This window comes from Castor canadensis, chromosome 12, assembly GCF_047511655.1.
Source record: "Castor canadensis chromosome 12, mCasCan1.hap1v2, whole genome shotgun sequence".
Classification (NCBI taxonomy): Eukaryota; Metazoa; Chordata; class Mammalia; order Rodentia; family Castoridae; genus Castor; species Castor canadensis.
The window spans coordinates 85,664,231-85,682,856 of NC_133397.1; the positions used below are offsets into that span (position 1 = coordinate 85,664,231).

Below are 18,626 nucleotides of genomic sequence, written 5' to 3' on the forward strand. Positions count from 1 at the left end.
GTGTGACCCACTGCATCTGGCCTAAACTGGAACCTTGTATACCTTCTAGTTAAACATGAATTTAGAGATAATGCTGAAACTGAGTACTGCTGAGTAGGATGTTATAATTGAACTCTTTATTTTTTGACCATAAACAAACAATAGATGCTAAATAAGGGCAAAGCTTGCAATAAAGGGATCCAAAAAGACCATCAGGACCTTTAGCTCAATACCCACCTGAAATTTACAATGGGTGAAGTGTCCTGGGGTGGGGTGGGGGAGGGGAGGAAAGGGGAGGGGGTGAGAGAGAGAGAGAGAGAGAGAGAGAGAGAGAGAGAGAGAGAGAGAGAGAGAGAATGAATGTCTTTGGAAAAATTTGCTATAGCACTGTGACCTCCCTCATTTGAAGTGGGTGAGGGAAGATACCGTTCAACTTTCTGTTTTCCATTTTTCATTTGGCTCTGTCTTATAATTCCAATGTCTCTGGTGAAATTACCTGTATGACTGTAGTAATTGCAGCCATTCAAATCACCTGTTTGATAGTTTTAGTATCTGGGTCATAACCAATTCTGGTCTGGATCATTACTCCTTCAGATATTTTTTTATTTAAATTCTCTCTCTCTCTCTCTCTCTCTCTCTCTCTCTCATGAAAGCAAAGCCTTTTGTCTCGGATAGTAGATTCTGAGTTTTGTGTATCTACGCTCAGCAGTAAAAACACCTTCAGTTGCGTCTTGAGTGCAGAGGTTTGTGTTCATAGGGTCAAGAGTTGGGCTGGGTGTGAGGTTTGCTCTCTGCTTGGTTGTGAGTCTCCCACTGGCTTTGGGCTTCCCTTTTTCAGCTCTCCCAGTTGTATCCTACTGTTACTTTTTCTCAATGCTAGAGAGTATGTTTGGAGAGTTGGTAGGGAAGATGGTATCTGCACTGATTGCTACTCAGTACTATGAAGCCCCTGTGAACTTGGGTCTTAATGGGGTGTCCTTCACAAGCATTCCTGCCCTTCCTCCAGATGTGAGGTAATGTTGGATAGCAGACGTTCCTGCCCTTTCCCCTGGTGTAGGGACTTTTGCTTTTTCCCTCTCCTTTCCAAGTACAGTGGGTTTCCACCAGTGACCCCCACAATGCACTTCGGTTGCCTTTCCACTGCTTTTGAGTCTTAGAAATGACAGGGCAGATGAGTTTTGAGTTTTTTCACCTCCCCAAGCTGTAGAGGAATCCAATCTGACAGGCTATAGTTCTGTGTCCTTCCTGCAGACTAAGGCTTTGTTCACTAGGAGAGATGGAAGGCATGGGTCTGGATGGAGGCGCAGCAGAGGCTACTTTCCCCTCCCCTGAATAAGTCCACCTTGTTCAGGATTCTCCCAGGTCTTTCCTGTGGGTGACTGATGGAGGCAAAACCTTGCAAAGAGCATGAGCCTCCCTAGTGTGTGGCCCGTCAGTGAGCCCACCTTTGACCTTTGGCAAGTCACCAAACAATTCCAGCCCACTGTTCTTACTGGCTTTACAGCCTTGGGTATTGTCCTATGCAAGCAATGCTCACAGCCTGTTTTTTTGTTTGTTCGTTTTTTTTTTTTTTTTTTCCTTCTGTCTCTTTTCACATTTTAGGCTAGTTTTTGGCCCTGAAATTTCAATTCTCTCAAGGATTTAATAAACTGGATAATTTTCTGTTTCTCTAGCTTTTTCCTTTGCAACAGTGGGATTGGTAGGTTACTTTTTATAACTTCAGTCTGAAATGTATTAATAGCATGTATCCAAGTTGTGTGCAATCCTTAACTTTTTTTAAGTTACACTACCAAGCCTGACCCAAACACGTTACTGCTGCTGTGGTCAGAAAAGAAAATTAAGTAGAAAATTATTACTATGCTGAATATGCATGCCCAGTTCCTCATTTTCAAAGTAACCATAGGTATCATTCGAAACTACTAATTCACTCAGCAGTTACTTCCTATCAAAGGTAAAACAAAAGTTGGTAATTTTAGCTGTTTTTGAGCTCATATAATGGAGTTTCTATATCTAAAATTCCAGCTCTTACTCATTTCTAGACCCAAGAAATCACCAGTTTTTATAGTAATAACTCAAGGCATTAAATACAATCTAACAAATAATATCCAATTCTTGAAAGCATGTAAGAATACAATGTAACAAATAATGTCCAACTCTTGATACAAAGATCCCTTTAGGTATTGAGTTAGTTTTTTTTATGAAGTTAAATTTTCAATAAGTCATTCAAATACTATTTTTTTGTGGTGCTGAGGATGGAACCCAGGGCCTTGTACATGCTCATGCTTGGCAAATGCTCAACCACTGAGTGACTTTCCCAGACCCCTGAGTACTTATTGAGATTATTAGGTGGTGCTACAAAATCATACGGAAATGTAGACAATCTCACTCTAATTTAAATTTAAATTTGTACCTCAATGAAACATATAATATTGAAAAGAAACACACAATCCTTCACATGTGGTATAGCGATATCACTCAATTTCCCTTCCTGAGGGCTTCTTAAAAGGGTCTATATTAAGGCTGGGGAGTTTTTTTAAACCTATCTCTTTGAATACTTTCTGCTGTTATAATTCATTGTCCTTTCAAATTCAAGCAGATTTCTGAGTTTTACCTTGTCCTATTCAATTAAATAAGTCTTTATGTAGAAGGGGCACATATTTAAGCAGGAAGATCTATGCTATTTGCCAATAATTGAGACAGCTGTTATAAGCAACTACTGAGTTTATTTCCATGTGAAAATACTGCTGTCAGTTAGAAGTCATGCATAATTTTTAATCCTTTGCAAGCTCTCAAAAGGAATCTTTAGAATGATAGTAGACTAGAACACACATTTATGAAACTTACTTTGCCTAACTCATAATTAGCCATACTTAGTATAATCATATACTTGTAAAGGCAACTTACAGGCATAAGTTGAGATGAACATAGTTTGATAATCAGCTAAGAAGGCAAAGAAATTCAAGCAAGCACTTTAAATGTACTTAAAAAGATTAAAAAGCTACCCACCACCTACAAACAAACGTTCCACCAGGGGGTGTAGTCTGCATTTATTCCTCACACACGCACCTGAGCTGCTGTGCAAAAAAACCTGTATTTTTTTGCAGAGTGATTTATAGCATCCCACTGGCTTTCATTTTTATTTCAAGGAAGGTTTTTCTTTATGTTTTATTATTTGTCAATCAATTTCAAAGACATTTCCAATGTTTTGTTTTTCAAATTAATACTAAGTTGTAAAGAAACTGCAAGCAAATATTTTAATTCTTTAGAGAACGCTGCTATTAATGCTAAGCTTATCCTCTCCTACAGCCAGGAATCCTTTAGCAAAGCAATTGTTTCTCAGCAATAAAAACAATCTGGAAGTCTACAACTGGATTCTGTAGATAGGGATTTCTTTAGGTGAACCTCATCTCTAATGAATTTGAAAACGCTTGTTCGAACAACAAAATTGAGAACAGTTATCAGTGAACGGTTCCAAAAAAAAAGTGTTTATTTCAATCACAGGTTTACAAAATTGGTTCATCTCCAGAAGCACATTTGATGAATGAAAACATGTTGCTAGACGTGTTACTTCATCAAGACGTGGGTATTCACAAATTTATCTAGCAGTAGATGTTGCAACCATATGAAACAGTGAATGAGAGCAATGGCTTTTTTCCTTGCAAAATGTGCACACACTGAAATCTGTACTGGCTCAATGTCATGTGGCCAACCAGTAGCAGTGCTGTGGTTGAACGTGGGAGTCTGGTGCTCTGGGCTCAAATTCTGATGGGAACTCACACCCTGCAGTCAGTCAGGGGAGCCCGCATTTCTGCACCTGGAACTCATGGTGTCTCCTGACTCTCCACCTTTACCCATGCCCTCCTGAGGAGGAGGAAAGTGACCACTGCTGCCCTTACTGGGGGTAATATGAGCAGGAGGCCCCCAAGGAGGTGCTGGTCACCACAGAGTTCCAGGCTGATGCAAAAAAGAATCCAGCATTTCAAGGTATCGCTCAGTAGCTAGGTTATACATAACCATGGCATTCTGGGACTATTTATGGGATATCAGAGGTATTTCTATGCTTGCCAGTCACCTAGATGTTACATGGCATCCATGAGAACCTCAGTTCTCCACCTCCTTGACAATCTGAAGCTTCTTACCATCAAAGCAACAAATGCCATCATTACACTTTCTTAAGGTTGTAAGAAAGATGGTTCAGATCCAAGATTCTCCATGTAACTCCAAAAGAAGAATTTATGAAGTCTTACATTTTGAAAATATTCAGAATTTTTTTTTAGAATGAGAACATTTAAAAGAAAGTTTCAAGTAATATGAAACTCAAAAGATTATTAACATATATAATCAGATATAGATACAATATACACAGATATAAACCATGATAGCATATACAGACAGGGCCTCACGCATGGTAGGCAAGCACACCATGGAGTCATGCCCCAGCCCTTTAGCATTAATTTATTTTTCAGGTAGAGTCTTATACTTTTTGTCAGGAGACTGGCTTTGGACTTCGATCTCCCTACTTAAGACCTCCTGTATGGCTGTGATTATATAGCTGTGTGCCTCCACACCCAGCTTGTTTTTGAGATACAGTCTCAATAATTTTTTTTTCCCCAGACTGGACTCAAATCACAATCATCCCATCTCTGCCTCCTGCATAGCTAGGATTACAGGTGTGAACCACCACACCTGGCTAATATTCAGAATTAAAAAACCACACAGTTGTTCCTTGATACCCATTGGGGATTGGTTCCAGTACTCCATGTAGACATGAAAATCTACAGATGCCCAAGATCCTTCTATGAAATGGTGCAGTATTTGTATAGAATTTACACAATCCTTTCATATAGCTTAAATCATCTCTGGATTGCTTATAATACTTTATATAAGGTAGATGACATTAAGTAGTTATCACACTGTTCAGGGAAAAATGACAAAAATAAAAACTGTGCATGTTCAGTACAGACATAATCATCCTAGTCCTGGCATCCAAGGCAGCTGATGGTCAAACACTGAGTGTTGGAAAGAGCCTGAGGGTCTGTGATATGGGAGGCCACAGAAGGACATACCTACACTCACTTCATTCCTATGGAGTTAGTGAAGTGCTTGGTGCACAGAAAATTCAAGTTCTGCTTTCAGGAATTTTCTGGGTATTTTCTATCTGAGGTTGGTTGAATTTATAGATTTGTAGCCTGCAGATACAGAGGGTTGATGTTACTCTGTATGGTGTGTAAGGGCAAAGGCTGGAGTCTAGGAGACCTGAGTTTACTCCCTGTCTCTCATGTGCTGTGTGCACACCTCAGTTCCCCCCTCTGTAAAGCAGGATGACATCACATAGAGTTTATGTGAAGACTGAACAAGATGACAGATACGAAGGGCATGGTAAGCCAGAAACACATTAGACCATGCTGGTGGTATTATTGTTTCTGGTACTTCCATTCATGGTTGTCCTAGACCAAAGCTTTTCACCTCAAAGAAAGGGAGTTATCCTGAAATAATTGATTTGAAGGGGCCTTTTCCATTTTCAGTGATAGGTCCAATATACATCCTTTGAAAGACAGTGAGTTTTCCCAGAGCTGCTAAGACACTGGGGGTTGGGGGTGGTGTTGGGTGGAGGGAGGCATTTAAAAAAATCCTCAAAAAGATTATTACTAATCTTATTTCCTAAACAATTCTTCTAATTCACTAAATATTTTACTTACTGTCTTTTCATTTCACTTTCCTCCAGTTGCACATGCTTTTGCTTTTGATGTAGCACACACTTAAAAATACATTATTGAACAGATGAGCCCATCACCCCTGGAGCTGACACTCTGTCCCCTGCTTATTCTTAACAAATCCCCCTTTGTGTTCTTTTGTGCTGAAGTGATTAATCATTTCACTATCCGAGGGCTGCTGACAATCTTTCTAGATGACTCCAGCTACCATGACCTCCCATCCCCCAATATCGACACTGTTTTTAACACATTAGGAACCTGCTCTTGGCTCTTTATTCAAACACAGTGGGCTTCTCCTTTCATATAACAATAACTAGCAAACCTCCAAAAGAGCTCTGTTTTTATTTCTTGACTTTTTTCCAGAGTTCAGGGTTGTGGGTGTGAATGTATGTGTGGGGGTGATGGTGATGACTTCAATGAGCAAACAAGGAAGTGGAAAGTTAAAAAGTCAAAATGATAAACGCTTGTTTTGCAGACCAGACAGGAGGTTTTTAATCTCACTGTCTGAAGAAACCTGTTGTGCCTCACTGTTCTGTGCAGTGTCATCCTCTTTACTGCATGGTGGCTGGAAACTATTTCTCCCTTTTTCTCTTTCCCTCTGGGGGTCTGTGATAGTTTTCAGCCTTGGGTTCACCAAGGCTGAAACTTAGTTTCCTGAGACTGAGACGTAGCCAGCATAGGTTTTGGGGGCTGCTCATTAGTTAATAACTATCACCAACATTATTAATTTTTTTTTTATTTTATTGGGACTGGGATTTGAATTCAGGGCTTCATGCTTGCAAAGCAAGTACTCTACCACTTGAGCCATACCTCCAGCCCATTTGGCTCTGGTTATTTTGTAGATGGGGGTCTCATGAACATTTTTCTGAGTTGGCCTCAAACTTCAATCTTCCCAATCTCAGCCTCCCAAGTAGTTAGGATTTTAAAGCAAATTTTAAAGGTCCTGTTTTAAAAAGCTTGTCCCCACTCCATCACAGGTACACACTGTTAAACTGGATTCAAAAACATGTTTAAGGAACAAACTCAAAATATGTTACTGTTAGAGAAGGGAAAGCTAAAATGATTTATAGAGGAGCTATGTAGATACAGGTATTATGATAATGTTAATTACTATGGAATTTCAGGGTGATTTTTAAAAAACACGTATTTAATATGTGTAAATAAATCTGCACTTGAGACTCTCAAAAAGATAGTTCCAAGTAGCTGAGGACTGGAGTTCTGAGATAATGCACAATAGGTTAATTATAAACATTCTGATACTAAGATGTTTTTTCAGTGCTGGGATGGAACCATGCATGCTAGGCAAGCACTCTACCACTGAGTTATGCTTCCAGCCCTCTGATTTTAAGATTTTTAATCAGGTCTCAGAAACCTAGTCAATGTTTATAGAAAGATAAAAATGAGAATATAAAATCCTTTATATTTTAAATTCCATAGGTCCATAGACTTCTAAATATTTGGAGTTACAATAAAAAATAAGGCTCTAAAGTGAAAACTAAAAGTTGTAATAATAAACAAAGAACTGACCATAGGGTACAGTTTTTGTAACCAAGAATATCATCTAAAGGTATCTGAAGAAGTAGTCCTGCAGAGGGACATTCACCAGAAAATGGAGCTGCTGAAACACAGCATTTTTCTAAAACTTTAAGGCACAAATGGACTCAGGAATGGTGCTGTATGAGTAAAAGGAAAACTACCTCAAATTAAGAAAAACAAAAAGAAAAGTTAACTTGAGAGGCTTAAGAATCCTGACACTTCGGTATCTATTCAGAAATTACAGGCTCTGTGGGCAGCTTTGAAAATCAGAACAGAACAATGTGCAAATATCTTGGAGAACATGTTCCAAAGTTCTTGAAAACATCTGAGTTCCAACCCTACATTTTCTCAATACTTACCCTCACCAAAACCAATTAACATGAGAACAAAAAAATTGCACACCTACACAGTAAATTCATCAGAGCTTGTAAAATGCAATGGCACAGGGAAAAGTAGGTTTCTACTTTTTTTAGGTTAAAATGAGCTAAATAATTCTAAGACTATAAGAACTACATATGTCTTATTTAAAATGATACCTAGATAGAAGCTCTTATTTATCCCTCTTCCATTCTCAAACTATCATTTTCTGTCTTAGAAATTATTTTTCTAAGATCTGTGTATATACAATAGTAATTTGCAACAAATCAATGTAATTTTATAACCCTCAATTTGAAAAAATAACAGAGAACATTGTGTGTGGTTTTCATAATAAATACAATTTAAAAATGTGTATCTTTGAGTTGATCATGCTGGATAGATGTGTTTTAATTATTCCAAGAACTGCTTTACACACAGCACATTACCAGTGGAAATAGCTTTGACTTTCAGCCCTTGATTCTACCAGCAGCAACACAGTAATTAACCAAATTATTCCTGCCAACTTATTATCTTGATTTCTTCAACTTGTAAAATTCATTATCTATCAAAATGAAAATCAAGATACAAGTGGTAGATACAAAAGTCTGCACTTTCCTGACATGCATTTCATGGTAACTGCTGGATTCCTTTCTAAGTCCAACCATTGGGAATTAACTGGTGAATTTTCATCTCTATCAAATTTGGGCTCATTGCACAGTACATGCTAATACTTCTGGGTAACATAAGAGTCTTGGCAGTCCTTAGAGAGCTAATGTTTTAGGGGAACAGTACTCCAGATCTTTTTATTGTCGGACTAGAGGACAATAGGGTGAATAGTGAACACAAACAACAGAAAAAAGGTCAAGTTATTCATTCATTCCTCTTTGGTATTTAGTAAGCACTGATATGTGCTCAACATTGTGGAGAAAGATGGTTCATAAGATCTTTATGTAGTATGTGTTGTAGTAAGAATAAAGGGAACACAGAATAGGAGCATCTAACTCAGGCCTGGGGTATCACAAAGGCTCCTAAAGGTGTGACATCTTGAGGAAGGATGGAAGGCAACAAGAGTCAGTCAGCTGAATTTGTGGTCTGGACAGGCAGAACATGTCCAAGGTAGGAAGAGGGAGAGTTAGTGCCAGAGGTTGGGGAAGAGCAGTGGTAACACCCATGCAGAAGAGGAAACAGAGTGTGAGGCGGAGAGTGGGAAAAGATCAGGCTGGAACAACCCTCAGGGCCAGATTGTCTAGGAGTCTTACTCTATCCTGAGCCCAGGGGAGCCACTAAAATGTGTTGAGCTAACAGTTGCTTTGGATAGCTGGTTTTGCTTGCACTGTGGGGAACTGGCTGGAGGCAGCCAGGGGTAGGAAGCCAGTCAGAAATTCTCTAGGGTTATTTAGGCAGAAAAGGATGGTGGGCTAAACTAGGCGGGTGCCTGGTGGTGGAGAGAATGGACTGATTTGAGGGAGGCAGAGTTGACAGGCATGGGGATTTGCTGAACAGGCTGAGCATGAAGGAGAAGAAGAACCCAGTGGTTTGGGCAGCCAAGTGATTGACAATAATCCATGCTGGAGGAAAAGGTGGTAGAGGTGTAAGGTGACATTAAGGTGGAGGTGTCCATGCCTGTTTAAGTGATTCAGTTTAGGGGAAGTTGGATAGGTGAGCAGAAAACTCAGAAAACAGAACTGGGTTCAAGACATACATTTAAGACCCATCAACACATGGTTGTTGCTACAAGAAGCCAGAGAAACTGTAGCAGGTGAGCAAAGATGCCAGGAGAGAACTAAGGGACACTGACATCGAGGATAAATATAGAAAGACAGAAGCACAGAGGAGACTGAGAAGAATGACCACACAGGTAGGAACTAACTCGGGTGGATGAGTGTGTGTGTGTGGGAGACATCAGGGGGCATTCTTAGCATGAATCCTGCAGTCAGCACATCTAATGACCAGCCAGACACAAGTGAGGAATGGTCTTTGCATATGTGATAAGCAAGTTTGGGGTGATGGCCTTCGTCAGGCATGGGTGGGGCAGGGTAGAAACAAGACAGCAGGGGGTGGAAGCATAAATGAAAGTGAAGATGCAGAGAGACTTTTGCTAGAGGAAGGAGGAAAGAGTCACAGGGAATGTGGCACTGGAGAAACCTTACTTCATTTCTTTCTTTTTGGTAAGATAGAAATACTGTTCATGTGTACCCTGAGGACAAAAAGCCACTAGAGAGACAACTATTAGGAGAGAATGAAGAGAGGCTCCTAAGTGGGCTGGAGTAGTGGATGGGACCATGAAGCACAGGCAGAGGCATGACCCCCACATAGGAGGAGGGCCTTTATCTTTAGCAAAGAGGGAGGAAAGGTTGGTGTGATGCAGGTAAGTATTTAGGTGTCAGCAGACTGGACTGCAGGAGCTCTAGGAAGACAGTTTATGTCCATTTGATTCAAGATTGGGCCCCAGCACTTGCAACAGAGTGTGGCATACCGACAGGCTGAAGATAGCAATCCCCAGGATGCTCACAAGGGAACATGTCTCTATCAGGAACACAGAAGGTGAAGCACCTGCAGAGAGTGAGAAGGAGGTGCTGCTATCATAGGTACATGGCAAGCAGGGATGGCCTTACCCAAACAGGCATTCCCAGCAGCTGCCCTAGAGAATGGGTTCTTTGAGATGAAAGCACAGGCACTCACTGCACACATAAACCCATAAAGAGCATCTTCTGTGTTGCCAGCAATTAAGAAACTGTCTAAAACTGTTCCTTAGGGGCTGAGGGTAGCTCAGTGGTACAAAACTTGCCTAGCATGTATGACACCCTGGATTTGATTCCCAGCATGGAGAGGAGGGGTTTGGATGGGAGGGGAGAGTGCGAGAGTCTCTTAAGGGACTGCTGATGAAGAAAAGTTGGGACACACCCATGAGGCAAAGATAAGAAGCCCACAGACACCCTACAGTCAACTTTGCCTGTGCACGTCACACTGACAAGTGAGCTCCAAGGGGAAATCAGTCACTCTTCGGGGGAAGAGTGGGCTCTCGTGATCCTACCCTAGAAGTGGCAGCCAGCATAAACCAGGAACCCTACCTTGGTACTGCCTGGAGGGGTCCATGGTGCAGTCTCCAGTGATTGCTGCTGGAAAGGAGTCACCACTGTTCCACCCCATAGTCGCAAGTGACCCATGGATTGTGCAGACCCAGACAGGATAAGAGACTAGGCATGATGCATGTCCAGCCAGCAGACTGTCAGCAGAGGGACCCACCTCAGAAGTGGGCTGGCCTCAGGACAGCTGTGCTAGCCATAAGCTGACAGGGGCAAGGATTCTGGGAAGAAAGATGGGTATGTGGAGGCAGTCAAGCACTGAGGGGTCTCAGTGACTTGTACTGGAGGGCCTGTTTTCAAAGACCTGCTGCCTGATGGCATTTCTAGGTCACAGTGAGAATTGAAAATGTTGGGTAGAGATAAAGTAGGTCCCAGGGTCTTTGTGTTGGGGAATTTTCTGACACAAAGTTTATACACACATGTATGTACTCTCAAAATACTTTTGCAAACAAGGAGAATCATATTTGCCTTCACATTTTAAATACTAACATAATTTCAGCAAATGTTTTAATACCTAGATGCTTCTTTATTAGCACTCTAAACTTTCAAGCGCCTTAAAATATACTAATATAAACAATTTTCTCTTCTGATCTCTAGTAAGTTTTTCAAAGTCTGTTGAATCTATATGGTTATTAAAAATAGAAATATTTGATATTAAATACAGAAATAGTAAAGAAAACATAAAATTACATTGGTTCTCTTAAAGTTAGCAAGGACATAAAGCAAGCTGGTGAGCTAGTACTGCATATTAGCAATTCCCTGCTAAAGGAGAGCACTCAAGTAACACCAGATTAAAAAAAAAGATGATATGGGGCTGGTGGTGGGGCTCAGTGGTAGAACACCACTGGATGCTTAACATTTACAAGGCCCAGAGTATAATACTCAGCACCAAAAAGAAAGTTATGTGCATATGTTATATAATGTTTAAATTAGTATAAGCATCTATCATCCAAACAGCTATCCTTTTTTGTCATCAAAACATTCAAAATTCTTTTTTGTAATTCTTTTGAAATATACAGTATGTCATCATTATTTATAGTCACCCTATTGTACAACAGAAAATCAGGACTTAGTTCTCCAAAAAAATGTACAATTTTTATTTGTCAACTAAAAAACAAAAGTAAGATAAGTAATATGCATTTGAAAGTATCCTTTCCTTCTTTGATTTTTGCAAGTATTAATATTTTAAAGTACAGAGTAAAAACAACAACATTCAAAGACAACCTCATTTATGGACAAAGATAAAAATTTGTACCTTTTGTTCTAAGTGATTCAAATTTAAGTGCTTATTTTTCTGAAAATGCTCACTCAAACACAGAGAAGAAAAACCAATGAAGATGCTACAAGAATTTGAGTGGAACACATGGATGACAACATGTAGTCCAAGAGTACACAGAGAGAGGGCCAATGAGACTACTGCTTCGGCTTCAATCCCGGCTTCTACCCTCTTGTTTTGTGTTCCTGGGGTTGGATTTGCAGGTCACTTGTCAAAGAAGTGCTGGTTCTGAAAGAAGCATATCTCTATTTTGGGTTTCTCCCTGATACTTGTCCTCTAACTCATTTACTCCACTTGCTAAGTCCCTCCTGTGTGTGGCAGGTGATCAAGGCACTGAGCACATCTGCTTGTTTTTGAGATATTTTCCACCTTTTTAAAATATTTTCTGTCTTAGTTCTGTTGTTGCAAGGCCAGAACAACTGAAAACATACAAAAATTGAGCACTTTTCATGTCTCAGTTCTGAAACACGTGCTGAAGTTCTCCAAGGATCTAACAAAGAAACTGTGAATATGTCATAGTAAAATGTCAACAAACATTCATGAGAAGATAGTGACTGATGTATTAGAACCTACCCTGTACTATTAAGTCAGAAACTAATCTCACAGACTTTAGATACCTATGCTGCTAATGTTCCCTTGGTCTTCTAACCAGATGGTTCTCCAAATGCCTGTGTGATTTCTAATGGTGTGAATCAAAATAAGACAGGTAAATACCAAAAGGCAGAGCCATTCCTTCCCAACAGGAGTTTCTGAAACTTCAGGGTTTCAGAAACTAGCCATCATGCCAAAGCCTCTTGGGCTCAGAACATATTCTGAATTAGAGTGTCCCCTTGCCTCACCTAGGTTAGACACCGAGTCCCTTCAGAATCATTGAAAAGTGTGAGGCCAAATGGCCCTGCATCACAGAAGCAGGCTGCAGGCTATGCCTTACTCAGCAGGTGGGAGCACAGTCATTTCATCAGGGCCTCTGGTTTCAGGAAAAAGGGCTAATAAAATAGCATCCATTAAGACTACAACTACAGATGGAAAAAAACCCCAGAAAGATATGTTATTTCTGTCCTTAACATTCAAATAGTCAAATGCAAGAAAAAAAACACAAGACAAAACACTACCAAGTACACTAATTTATCTCGTGTAAGAAAGACTGTAGGTTTTGGGTTTCTTTTGGTTTGATTTTATTTTACTACAAGAAATAATGGGATATATTAATGGGGCTTCTCTACAGTTGTACCTGGATTGATTTTGCCATTGGTGGGCTTTGTTTTGTCACTAATGAAATCTTTACTGTTGGAAACAAATGAAATAATTTATAAAGGAAATGGTATGAGTGAGGAAACAGCCTGTCTGGTCTGCAGCCGGGAGATCTGACCTGAGCCAGCTCTGCAAATGACCCAAGTAGGTCACTGAAAACAAGTCATCTCTTTGTTCTTTATTTTCCAGTAGGCACGGAATGGCTAACATGTTTTTATCTGGGTTAAGGAGCATGTAGACATTTGAGCACAAGGCTTCTCTTGTCCCCCCATCCAGAGTCTGAGCATGTAGATGGACCACAATGAGGTGCCCTACATCTAACAGTGCTGTCAGCTCACAAACCTCCCAAGACCACAGCTGAAGATCTTATTCAGGAGGTTTCTTGAAAACCAAGGAAAAGTCAATTACCACATCAGGAACCTGGTTTGAGTCTCCAGAATTTAAACAACTACCAGTTACCCCCATCATATAAACAGAAAGGCAACTCTATGTAAATATCCACTGTGACTATTTCACAGCACACTGGAATTAAATTAATGAATAAAGATGAAAGCCAAGAAGGTAATCTCAGATGTTGCACTGATGTGGTCTCTAAATTTATTCCTTAAATTCAACCCAGAGTCTCAAATACTGGACTCTTACTACAAAGGCACACTGTCACATGGGGTGCCTTCAGCAAAGGCCATGTAAAGCTGTCTTGCATAAAACTTGTGCATCCTACATTCCAGCCCATTAAGTTGTAAACTACTTTTATGGGCTGAACAAATGTTAATGCCATTATATGTTAATGGATAATGCTATGAAAAGCACCAAAGTACTCCAGCACTGGAACCTTTAAGGATGAAATATAGTGTAACTTAGAAAATTGTCTGTTACAAACATATGTCAGCCATGAGGGCTTCTAGCCCTTATGGCCCATCTTCTCAGATCTCAGATATAATTTTGCCCTTGGTTAAGAGAATTTTGCAATTATACACAGATTTATTAAGTCCCGAGATTAAAATTCTCTGAGTAAGAATAAAAAATAATTGTACTTTAGAACACAATGCAATATTCAAATGACTTGAAAACAGTCACCTCAGCAAAAATAAGAGATGGAGAAGAAGCAGCAGCTATAGATGAGATTGGTAATGTTGGCCATAAAACTGAGTTTAAGTGCACTTTTACATCACAATCACGTGGAGACTGAAACCTCCCTTTTACAGCAAGATGCCTGGTTTTTCTTGTTCTTTCAGAACTCTGAACACTGATAAACTTGAAGCTCTCTTCCTTTGAGTTCTGACTTTACCATCAAAATTTTCATTCAGCTTCTCTGGTCACTCCTTCTTATATCTATTTGGCACTGAATCTTCCTTTTCTTGACTTTTAAATGTGAGGACTTAAATCCTTGCTATTTCTTGGTCTGTAGTCTTTTTCCAGGAAAATGTAGCCATGTCTATGGTTTTATTGCCAATAACATGCAAATTAACACAAAACACTGGACTGTAGCTCAGACCTCTGTTCTGAGCTCCAGACCCCTGTATGTTTACCTCTGTTCTCCAAGTTCACTCAGATGTCTCAAAGGCATGTTACTCAGCATGTCTAAAAATGAATTTGTGATTTCCTCTCTCCCCACTAAAATAAGACCTCTCCTAAGACTTCCTGTGTCTGTGAGTGCACCTGCAATCATCTATCCTCTGGATTCCTACAATGGCAGCCATTCTTGTTGCTTCTCCTCATCCCCCTCACTCCATCATTGACAGCAGCCAGAGTGGTGCACAGAAACCGCCAAGGTGATCACAATGCTTTCTGTTTAAATGCTTCACTGGCTCCCTTTGTCACAGGACCTTGAACATGACCAAGGAGACCAGCAACATCTGGCTCCTCTCACTTCTCCTGCCCAGCTTTATCTGTCTGCTCTCTAGCTATGCTGGCTTTCTCCGTCCTATCAGGGTCTCTAACAAGCCAAGCTCTTCATTTCCTGTGCTTGGAATCCTCACCATTCTTTTACTTGATTTCCTATTTATCCCCTGAGTATCAGTTCAAATGTCACTTCCTCAGTAAAGTGGTTCTTGACCCCCAGGAAGGTCATAAACCCTATAGTAAGCACTCATAAATCCCTGAGCATTTATCATAGTTAATGTTATATATTCACTTACTGGGATAGTTGAAAAACTAGCATATATATCTCTTCCAGTAGACTGTCAGTTCCAAGAGGGCAAGGGGTCATGTCTGTCTGGCCCACCATTGTTCTCCCAGTAACCTCCCACAGAGAAAGGGCAGGAATACCCCAAGTATCATCATTCCAAGGCATTTTTCATGACCTTCCTCTTCCTCCACAACAACAGTACACCATCACAAACATGATGGCTACAAACAGGTACTCCTGGGAACCTTAACCACACCAGGTTTACTTGACCTAGTCACAAGAGCAGAAAAACTGATAAGGAAAATTGGGCACCATGAAGACTATCCATGGAAACTTGCCATTCAAATGACTAACAAATCATGCCCATGACTTACAACAAATGGCATCTATTTGTAAGCATCACAGTGACATTCATCATTTTCTTTCAGAGGATTTTTTTCACTCACTCACTGATTTATTCATTCATTCATCAAAACTGAATTCTAAAGTCAAGACATTGGAGACACAGCCTGAGATGAATGCTGAATTGTGACAGACACACAATAACTGTGATAAGTTATAACTGAGAAGGAGCTCTGTGCTTGTGTTCAGAGGACATAGCATGCTTAGGAGATGAGGAAAAGACAATCTTGGAGTGAAAGAAGTGAAGCAGGTATAGATATCCAGAAAAACATCCCAGGTACCACTGGGACATGGTCCCTTAGGAGCTCCCCCAATACCAACTACTACTAACAGGTGAGCAGGTAGGGAGAGAGAATAAAAGGCTCTGTTATTGGCACCCCTAATGCCTACTCCCAGTGTATACTCTCTCACCCATGGACCACTTCTCATGGGATCTGGGAAGAGAGGAGCTCAGACAGCTCAATGTCTTTAAATGCTGTCCCCAAATCCCGGGCACGCTGGTCATGGATGCAAAATCATCACCCTCACATATGGGCACGCACCCATTATTTAACAGGTCAAGGTTTCCCCCTTGTTCCACAACTGATGGGAGGAGGGCTGTGACAGGGGGCAGCACCTGTGTGGAAGGTGTTAGGAGTCAGTATCATAGGAAGGTAGGGGGCATGAGACTCTTATCAGCTCTCTTCAGAAAAAGATAACAAAGTCTTGAACTCTTAACTACAGAATTCTGTTTGTTAAATGAATTTTACTTTCCCTAAACTATATCTTTTTGGTGTGTGAATTATTCAAGTCTTTATTCAAATTTGGGCTCTACTTAGAGACTAGAAGAAAAGGAACAAGGTTGGGTCTGGAGGTGTACACCTGTAAGCCCAGCACTCGGGAGGTTGAGGCAGGATCATGAGTTCCAGGCCAGCCTGGGCTGTGTAGCCAAAGCAAGACCCTGTCTCAAACAGACAAAAATGTGTGTGTAAGCAAAAAACAACAACTGCTGGGAAAACTGGCCAGCAGTCTGCAAAAAACTGAACCTAGATCCATGTATATCACCCTGTACCAAGATTAACTCAAAATGGATCAAGGATCTTAATATCAGACCCCAACCTCTTAAGTTGATACAAGAAAGAGTAGGAAATACTCTGGAGTTAGTAGGTATAGGTAAGAACTTTCTCAATGAAACCCCAGCAGCACAGCAACTAAGAGATAGCACAGATAAATGGGACCTCATAAAACTAAAAAGCTTCTGTTCATCAAAAGAAATGGTCTCTAAACTGAAGAGAACACCCACAGAGTGGGAGAAAATATTTGCCAATTATACATCAGACAAAGGACTGATAACCAGAATATACAGGGAACTTAAAAAACTAAATTCTCCCAAAACTAATGAACCAATAAAGAAATGGGCATGTGAACTAAACAGAACTTTCTCAAAAGAAGAAATTCAAATGGCCAGAAAACACATGAAAAAATGCTCACCATCTCTAGCAATAAAGGAAATGCAAATTAAAACCACGCTAAGATTCCACCTCACCCCTGTTAGAATAGCCATCATCAGCAACACCACCAACAACAGGTGTTGGCGAGGATGCGGGGAAAAAGGAACCCTCTTACACTGTTGGTGGGAATGTAGACTAGTACAACCACTCTGGAAAAAAATTTGGAGGCTACTTAAAAAACTGGACATCAATCTACCATTTGATCCAGCAATACTACTCTTGGGGATGTACCCAAAAGACTGTTACTCCAGAGGCACCTGCACATCCATGTTTATTGCGGCACTATTCACAATAGCCAAGTTATGGAAACAGCCAAGATGCCCCAGCACTGACGAATGGATTAAAAAAACGTGGTATCTATACACAATGGAATTTTATGCAGCCATGAAGAAGAACGAAATGTTATCATTCGCTGGTAAATGGATGGAATTGGAGAACATCATTCTGAGTGAGGTTAGCCTGGCCCAAAAGACCAAAAATCGTATGTTCTCCCTCTTATGCAGACATTAGATCAAGGGAAAACACAACAAGGGGATTGGACTTTGATCACAAGATAAAAGCAAGAGTATGAGGATAGGTGAGACACCTTAAAAACTAGATAGCATTTGTTGCCCTCAACACAGAGAAACTAAAGCAGATACTTTAAAGCAACTGAGACCAATAGGAGAAGGGGACCAGGAACTAGAGAAAAGGTTAGATCAAGAAGAATTAACCTAGAAGGTAACACCCACGCACAGGAAATCAATGTGAGTCAACTCCCTGTATAGCTATCCTTATCTCAACTAGCAAAACCCCTTGTTCCTTCCTATTATTGCTTATACTCTCTCTTCAACAAAATTAGAGATAAGGGCAAAATAGTTTCTGCCGGGTAGCAAGGGGGTGGGCGGGGGAGAGGGAGGGGTGGGGAAACGTGGGGAGAAATGACCCAAACATTGTATGCACATATGAATAAAATAAAAATTAAAAAAAATGTGTGTGTAAAAGAGAAACCAAATGACAAAACTTTTTCAAGAGATGATAAAAGGGGTAGAGATTTTCTAAGTAATGAAAACAAAGAGGGATTGGTGTACCTGGTATTGTCATTTTGCAGATATAAACACTAATGACCAATCAAAGGAAGATGGATTAATAATGGAGCATTTGGACCTCAAGCATGAAAGTATGTTTGAAGAGAAAAATAGGAAAACTTATATTAGCACCATACACTACCAGTTTTTAATATGAAACAAAATGGAATAGAGATGACATAGATAAAAATACAAGATGAACTTTATTTAACGTATATTTAAATGCCAGAAATGAAGCTGCATGCTTTGATGATTGTCTTCTCTGTAAGCAAAGAAATAATTATGAAGTCAACAAATTAAGCTTCAGCTAATTATTTTGGTTAACTTGTGAGTTACAAGA

General features: G+C 40.2%; 1 protein-coding gene across 1 annotated transcript in view; it reads right to left on the reverse strand.

Annotated features, from left to right (window-relative positions):
- Positions 1 to 18,626, reverse strand: part of Aff3 (ALF transcription elongation factor 3) — a 494,906-nt gene that overhangs the window by 234,579 nt on the left and 241,701 nt on the right. The gene's annotated exons all lie outside the window — the stretch shown is intronic.